This window comes from Palaemon carinicauda, chromosome 11, assembly GCF_036898095.1.
Source record: "Palaemon carinicauda isolate YSFRI2023 chromosome 11, ASM3689809v2, whole genome shotgun sequence".
Taxonomy (NCBI): Eukaryota; Metazoa; Arthropoda; class Malacostraca; order Decapoda; family Palaemonidae; genus Palaemon; species Palaemon carinicauda.
This window is the reverse complement of record NC_090735.1, coordinates 116,575,353-116,582,852: the sequence shown is the minus strand read 5'-3', so window position 1 is coordinate 116,582,852 and position 7,500 is coordinate 116,575,353. Positions and strand designations below refer to the sequence as shown.

The following is a 7,500-nucleotide window of genomic DNA, read 5'->3' as shown; positions in this document are numbered from 1 at the left end:
ATATATTTATGGGTTAACTTGAAATGACTACCCATATAGCTAAAGCTGGCTGATGTCTCATGGAGGGATATGTGTTTATATATAAATTATCCTGCATCTTCAGCTGAGATGCTAGAGCAGGAAACCTCTTTTTTTAAGAAGATGGCTTAAGGGAAAATATTGCAGCAACAATGGTGGTTTTCTATATAACCTATTTCAAGTTACCATTAGTAGATAGAGAAAATGGATATAACATGAAGTGATCATCTTTTTTTTCACGACTACTAATTCTGTTATCATATAAATATGGAAATAAATCCATATTAAGATTTACCATTACCATTACCATTAAATGCTAAGCTACAACCCTAGTTGGAAAAGCAGGATGCTATAAGCCCAGGGGCCCCAACAGGGAAAATAGCCCAGTGAGGAAAGGAAATAAGGAAATAAGGAAAAACAGAACATTTTAGTAATAGTAACAATATTAAAATAAATATTTCCTATTTAAACTATAAAAACTTTAACAGAACAAGAGGAAGAGAAACTAAACAGAAAAGTGTGCCCAAGTGTACCCTCAAGCAAGAGAACTCTAACCCAAGGCAGTGTAAGACCATGTATTGATTGAAAAAATCAAGATGCACAGACCTTTTGAGAAACTGTTCGATTACTTTTTATTTGAATCCGCCTACAAGCGTTAAAATCATTAACAAAAGGAAGATTGGACATGAAACAATGTTTTCATTTTCTAAGTCATGAATTGTAAACATTATTTCAATACTCAGATTAGTTTTTCTTTATAAGTAATTACAATTTTTTCAGTTACATTGAAAAGGAGAATTGAGTTGTTTCTACAAAGGTCTCTTTATCTTAATTTTTCAATACATTTTGCAGCAGAAATATTAATGTTGACTTGCCTCCCTTTTATTATTATTATTATTATTATTATTATTATTATTATTATTATTATTATTATTATTATTATTATTATTATTATTATTATTATTATTATTATTATTATTACATAGAAAACTAATTTCAAGAACAAAATTTGTGAAAGGATGTTTTCAATGACGATAATTAAGGATATAATTTTTTGTCTCAAAGCCATATGTTGTACTGTTTTAGAGATACTTTGTATATCATTATATATAACTAATATCTATTTCCTTTAGGATGCATTATTAAATTGGTTAATCTGCGGACCTTAATAGACTTTTGTCACAAGGTTTCTTCCAACTTTTTTTAAAGAAAATTCCAAAATTTATTGTCAAGAAATCTTGAAAATTATTTGATAATTTTCTCGGAAATATTTGAAAAACTTCGAGAAAATAAGGAGTAAAGTCTTTTCACCGTATAAGCTTAATGTTGCATCAATAATGAAACCTTTCTAGTACGTAATTTTCCTCTCTGGTTGTGTAATTCATTTATGAGTATAGTGAGGGACTTTAAATGATTGAATATTGATAAATTGCTGAAACTTCAGAGGTTCAAGATTGGTAGAGTACTAAGCTTGTTAGTTTAGTAGTCGAACATGGGTTTCACCCCATTGTTAATCTTATATTTAATTAAGCATATCTTTTTATATATTTCTTTATTGTTTTTCTGGCTTTCTCTATAAGACATTATTCTTTCATCTTTTTTTTTTTTTCGTCGGAGATTTTTTTTATTTTTTTATTTGGTGTCCTTGGTGTTGCTACATTCTGGTTTTCAAACTAAACCTACAACTTGACTCGTAATAGTAATAATAATAATCTTCATAATAATGATAATAAAAACAATTACGAAGCGGAGCGTGTTACTCCAGGTATATATATATATATATATATATATATATATATATATATATATATATATATATATATATATATATATATATATATATATATATATATATATTATATATATACATATATATATATAGATGTATATATATATATATATATATATATATATATATATATATATATATATATATATATATATATATAAATTTATATAGACAAACATAAAGTATACACATAATCATACATAATTATCTATACCTCACACACACACACACACACACACACACATATATATATATATATATATATATATATATATATATATATATATATATATATATATAGATATATATATATATAGATATATATATATATATATATATATATATATATATGTATATATATATATATATATATATATATATATATATATATATATATATATATATATATATATATATATATACATACATACATACATAAAAGTATATCATTGATTAAATGATGTTACGCCCAAGCTTTCACAAATGTCTCCACAAATCTACGGCAAAAAACAGCAATACCACGCCCTACTAACTAACCATCTTAATCTGAGAGTGATAAGGTCTTCCACAGCAAAGTGATTCGCATCCGTCATAGCCCTCTGATGTGGCGTTGCACTTCCTGTCTTTCGTGCCCAAAGACCCGGTCCTTCTGTTGAACCTGAAATGCAGGGAACCACGTCAAATGTTGGGAAATCTTACAGACCTGCAGGAGAGCTCCAAATAGCAAGATTAAAGTATGTTTCACCTATAAACGATTGAAGGTTTAAAGGTCACATATGAGCGGCAGAGTTATGAGATAGGACAATGTCCTAGAAACCCACGTCTCCAACATAGCTAGGATTAGATAGGGCCTGGTAATGGCTACAGATGATCCAGCAAGTAAAAATATAGGCTCCCTCAAAACTCTCCTTCCGTAGCTCTTTTTAATTTTTTTTTTTTTTTTTTTTTTTTTTTTTTTTTTTTTTTTTTTTTTATCTGCAACCTGGACTCGAACTTACGGGAATCGTGAGTCAGAGACGTTATCCGCATGACTGCCATAACCCTCGTAAGAATTAATTTGTTGAACTTAGATCGTTAAGGTACGTAACGGGACAGTAGATCAAGTAACGGGAAAGTATTTTGTTAAATTTACTTATAGTATGAAGAACTTGTTGTTTCTTGAAATTCTCCTTGTATTTAGTAGGATGATTCGTGAAAATAATGTTCCATAGGAGGAAAGTATATCAAACGGCAAAAGTATCTTCGTTATCCTTTGTTCAAGTAAAGATAATTTTTTTTTTTTTTTAAATCTATCTGAATCAATTTTGATAAGCAAAGAAAAAAAAAAGTTCATGGCATAAAAGCATATGAAAACGCAAAAAGCAAAATCCTTATTGTTAAATTTGAAAAAATCTATCAGTCATCAAAAGAATTCATTTGAGGATTTTAAAGAATAAATCTAAGAAAACAGACGGCCTTCTGCTGAATTGTGTATAGTATCATAATACTAGGATCGCTATGGCATTGACATTATTTAAATTTCCTCTCTTTCTGTTCAATGCATCTTCGAAACTTGAATTGTCGTATGAATCTAAGAAAATATAAAAATATTATTGTTTTCTCTTTCTGATTTATTTGCATCCCGATCCGCAGGCTCGACAAAGTCCAAGACTGTCTCCACCCCAAAATCATCAACAGGATCCGCCTAAAACCATTGTGATTAGCCGCAAATGGTCTTTGCTCTGCCGTGCCACGCTTCGCTCACAAATAAACATTATCTCCTTGCTCCTTTCTTCTGGCAGGCTGTACATGGATATACTCCTCACGCCAGCCGCCTGGGTCACAATTTAAGGTATCATAACTATCTGTAATCTATTTTATAACTATTATTATTGTTATGTTTATAGGAACCAGCTGTGGGAAGGTGGTGGCCAATCTCGATAGTTGTGGATGTAGCATGTTGAATATTTTGAGCTGGATCCAGTCGCTTCCCTTTAACAAGATCTAGTTCCTTGGGAACAGAAAATAAACCAACCAATTTGGTAACTATAGTCAGTGTATGTAACTTATGATATTACCTTCCAAGTAATGCGTATGTACAAAGAGCAAATAAGATATTGACAGTCAATTTGACTAAAACTGTATAACCTGGAAATAGTCCTTAGTTACTGGCAGATGAATCGATGGAACTTCAGGTGCTCAAATATGTTGCGAATGTTTTTCTATTGAACATGTTGCCATAAGTTTTACTGCATAGTTTTTATATGACTGACCTATTCCAATGTTGTAACTGATCTGAAAATATTTTTTTTTCTCATATATAGTTTATTGGTCACGTCTCTATTTCTTTTCCGCTTTGTGTTGCTTTCCCTGTTGCATTCTGCTTTTACTACTAGGGCTGTCGCCCGGCTAGTAATAGTAATATAATAGTGCATGCATAGCATAGCCGAAGAACAATTAACTGTCACTTCAGCATCTGCAAATGATATCAGGACATATCCATGGCCTCTGATACTGTGAACATTTAAAAAGCTACTTGTCCATCTAATGCATGTAAATAAGATTAGATAAAAGTTCTCAGTCATTCAACTCACAAAATTGGTACAAAGTCATTTAAGTGTTTGTATACTGGTTCATCAGTTATGCAAGATCATTCTGGAGTAAATACAGATTTGAAACAGTCTATGATCACTTTTCATAAACGAAAGGTTCTTCATTACGGCACGCATTCATAGTTTTAAAATAGTCCAATTGCATTTTAATTAAACACCAACAATAAACTAAGTAAATATTCGTATGAAATGTATGTTTTCAATACATCCGTAAACCTTGAGTCAGATATTTATCATGTGAATGTATTGAAACTTATCTGTATTTATTTTCTGTTTGTTATTATTTCTAAAATTTTCCATGAATGTTTAGGTATGAGAGCATTCGTAGGCCACAACATTTATGGACAGTGTGTACTTTTCATTTAATCTTAGGGGAATATTATTTCTTTAATTTATCATAATTATTTGTAAACCAATTCCTATTTCCACCGTCGATTATTCCAGTTTTCTCATCCACATTCATTAAAAAAAAAAATTATGTTCTCTTATGACATTATTCACCTTCCTTGTTCTTTTAAATACATTACTGGGTGACAAGAATAAAATACTTTTACATTATACCAAGTTCCTCTCTGCATGGACTGCAGGATTAAACATATTAGCTTGTTTCATGTTCCTTTTTATCCATTAAGCATTCCTCTGTCTTATCCTAACCTACATATAAAACTCTGTTTGGATGACAAGTTTAAGGATGAAGTAACTGTACAGTTGGCTTCATTAATTCCGATACAATTCACTGGAAACTAAAGAGACGTCAAACAGTTGTACATTGCAGCAGTTATCGTTGTGTTTAACAAAGGAGAAGCTCTTGGTAGCTGCCTGTAAAATAAAGTCGATGAGCTTGTAATCATGTGATAAAAAAAAAAATATATATATATATATACATATATATATATATATATATATATATATATATATATATATATATATATATATATATATATATATATATATATATATATTCAAATAAGCCATATATATTTTGATATATTAATGTCTGGATTCTCTTAACGACCTCGGGATCAGAGCCCCAGGCGAAATCTCACAAAGACAAGAGCTTGGCTCCGGCCGGGAATCGAACCCTGGTCGGCAAGCTTATATAGACAGTGACTAACCCATTCGGCCGAATGGGTTAGTCACTGTCTATATAAGCTTGCCGACCAGGGTTCGATTCCCGGCCGGAGCCAAGCTCTTGTCTTTGTGAGATTTCGCCTGGGGCTCTGATCCCGAGGTCGTTAAGAGAATCCAGACATTAATATATCAAAATATATATGGCTTATTTGAATATGAAAAACACGTAAAAATGTGCAAAATTTATCATATATATATATATATATATATATATATATATATATATATATATATATATATATATATATATATATACATACATATATATATATATATATATATATATATATATATATATATATATATATATATATATATATATATATCACAAGGCACTGTTAAGCAAATAACATTATTTTTCCGTACAGAACTTCGTAAAATTAATAAAAATGCTTTTGATCACGTGATTACAAGCCCAGCGACTTTGTTTTACAGACAACGTTGCTAACAGTTCATCTTTGTTAAACACAGCCTTACCCACTATAATGTACTGTACTGTTGCTGTGGCCTGATTGGTAGTAACGTCTCTGCCTGGTGTTTGCCAGTCGAGGGTTCGAGTCCTGCTCAAACTCGTTAGTGCCATTAGTGTCTGCAACCTTGCCATCCTTGTGAGCTAAGGTTGGGGTGTTTGGGGGAGCCTATAGGTCTATCTGCTGAGTCATCAGCAGCCACTACCTGGCCCTTCCTGGTCCTAGCTTGGTTGGAGAGGAGGCTTGAGCGCTGATCATATAATATATGGTCAGACTCTAGGGTATTGTCCTGATTGCTAGGGCAGTGTCACTGTCCCTTGCCTCTGCCATTCATGAGCGACCTTTAAAACCTTTAAACTGTCAGACGCCTCCTTAGCTTCCCGTGAAGAATAACGGAATTATTGAAGCCAACTGTACCACGTTCTTATTTTCCACCATTAATCCCTTTCGCCTCCTACACCTTTATATAAATTCTCTATGGATGGCGGAGACGTGAACGACCGACTTACTTGCAGAAGTCCGGCGAGTCATCGAGGTACACCAGGTCCTCCTCGTCTGGTCTCCTGTTGGTTTCAATGGCCGTCACAGCGTCGTTACTGGGAATTACCTGCAAGCGTTCATATGGAAATGAGTAACTAGGATAAAAAGTCTCTCTCTCTCTCTCTCTCTCTCTCTCTCTCTCTCTCTCTCTCTCTCTCTCGAAGCTGTCCTTCTTACTCGCTTTCAAAAGGTATATGAAACTTTAAATGTTTTATTATAAAGTTATTTATTCATTTCTGATTAGAAAAAAATATCTCAAATTAATTATTCATTTTTAATTATACTCCAATCGGCATAGATGACCGTTAATATTATGATGCCAGATAATTAACAATCATTCTCTCTCTCTCTCTCTCTCTCTCTCTCTCTCTCTCTCTCTCTCTCTCTCTCTCTCTCTCTCTCTCTCTCTTCTAAGTCAGAGATGAGTACGAATTTAGGTCTTTAGATTGACCCGTGACCTTGGAAAAGTAGTGAGCGTTAAATGTATCGAAAAAGTTATCGCTATCACTAGGGAATCTATCTAGCATGAGTCAGCAAAATCTGAAAACTATAATGCTGTCCATATAATTGATCCGTAATCTTAAAACTAATTCACAGGCCCTATTGTTCCTGTCTACCATGATTTCATAAAACATTATGCTACTACTACTACTACTACTACTACTACTACAACTACTACTACTACTACTACTACTAATAATAATAATGATAATAATAATAATAATAATAATAATAATAATCACGCCGATGTTTTTAACTAATCGGCGCAGCAAAAGACTTAATGGTGTAAATTACCTTAATAGCTGTATTATATTTCTCCTTCAGACGCAACCCTATGTTCCTACGGGAGGGCATCCTTTTCCAGCACGTCCTATGGGAACAGGAGCCAGATAGCCCGTGGCACTTGCAGTGAGGACGCAGGTGGTTCCGAACTGCCTGTGTAAAGTGTAGGGAAGTCTGT

The 7,500-nt window shown here is 32.4% G+C and overlaps 1 pseudogene; it reads right to left on the bottom strand.

Moving 5' to 3' along the window:
• The window catches only part of LOC137649440 (protein Wnt-6-like), a 21,652-nt pseudogene that overhangs the window by 951 nt on the left and 13,201 nt on the right, over positions 1-7,500 (bottom strand).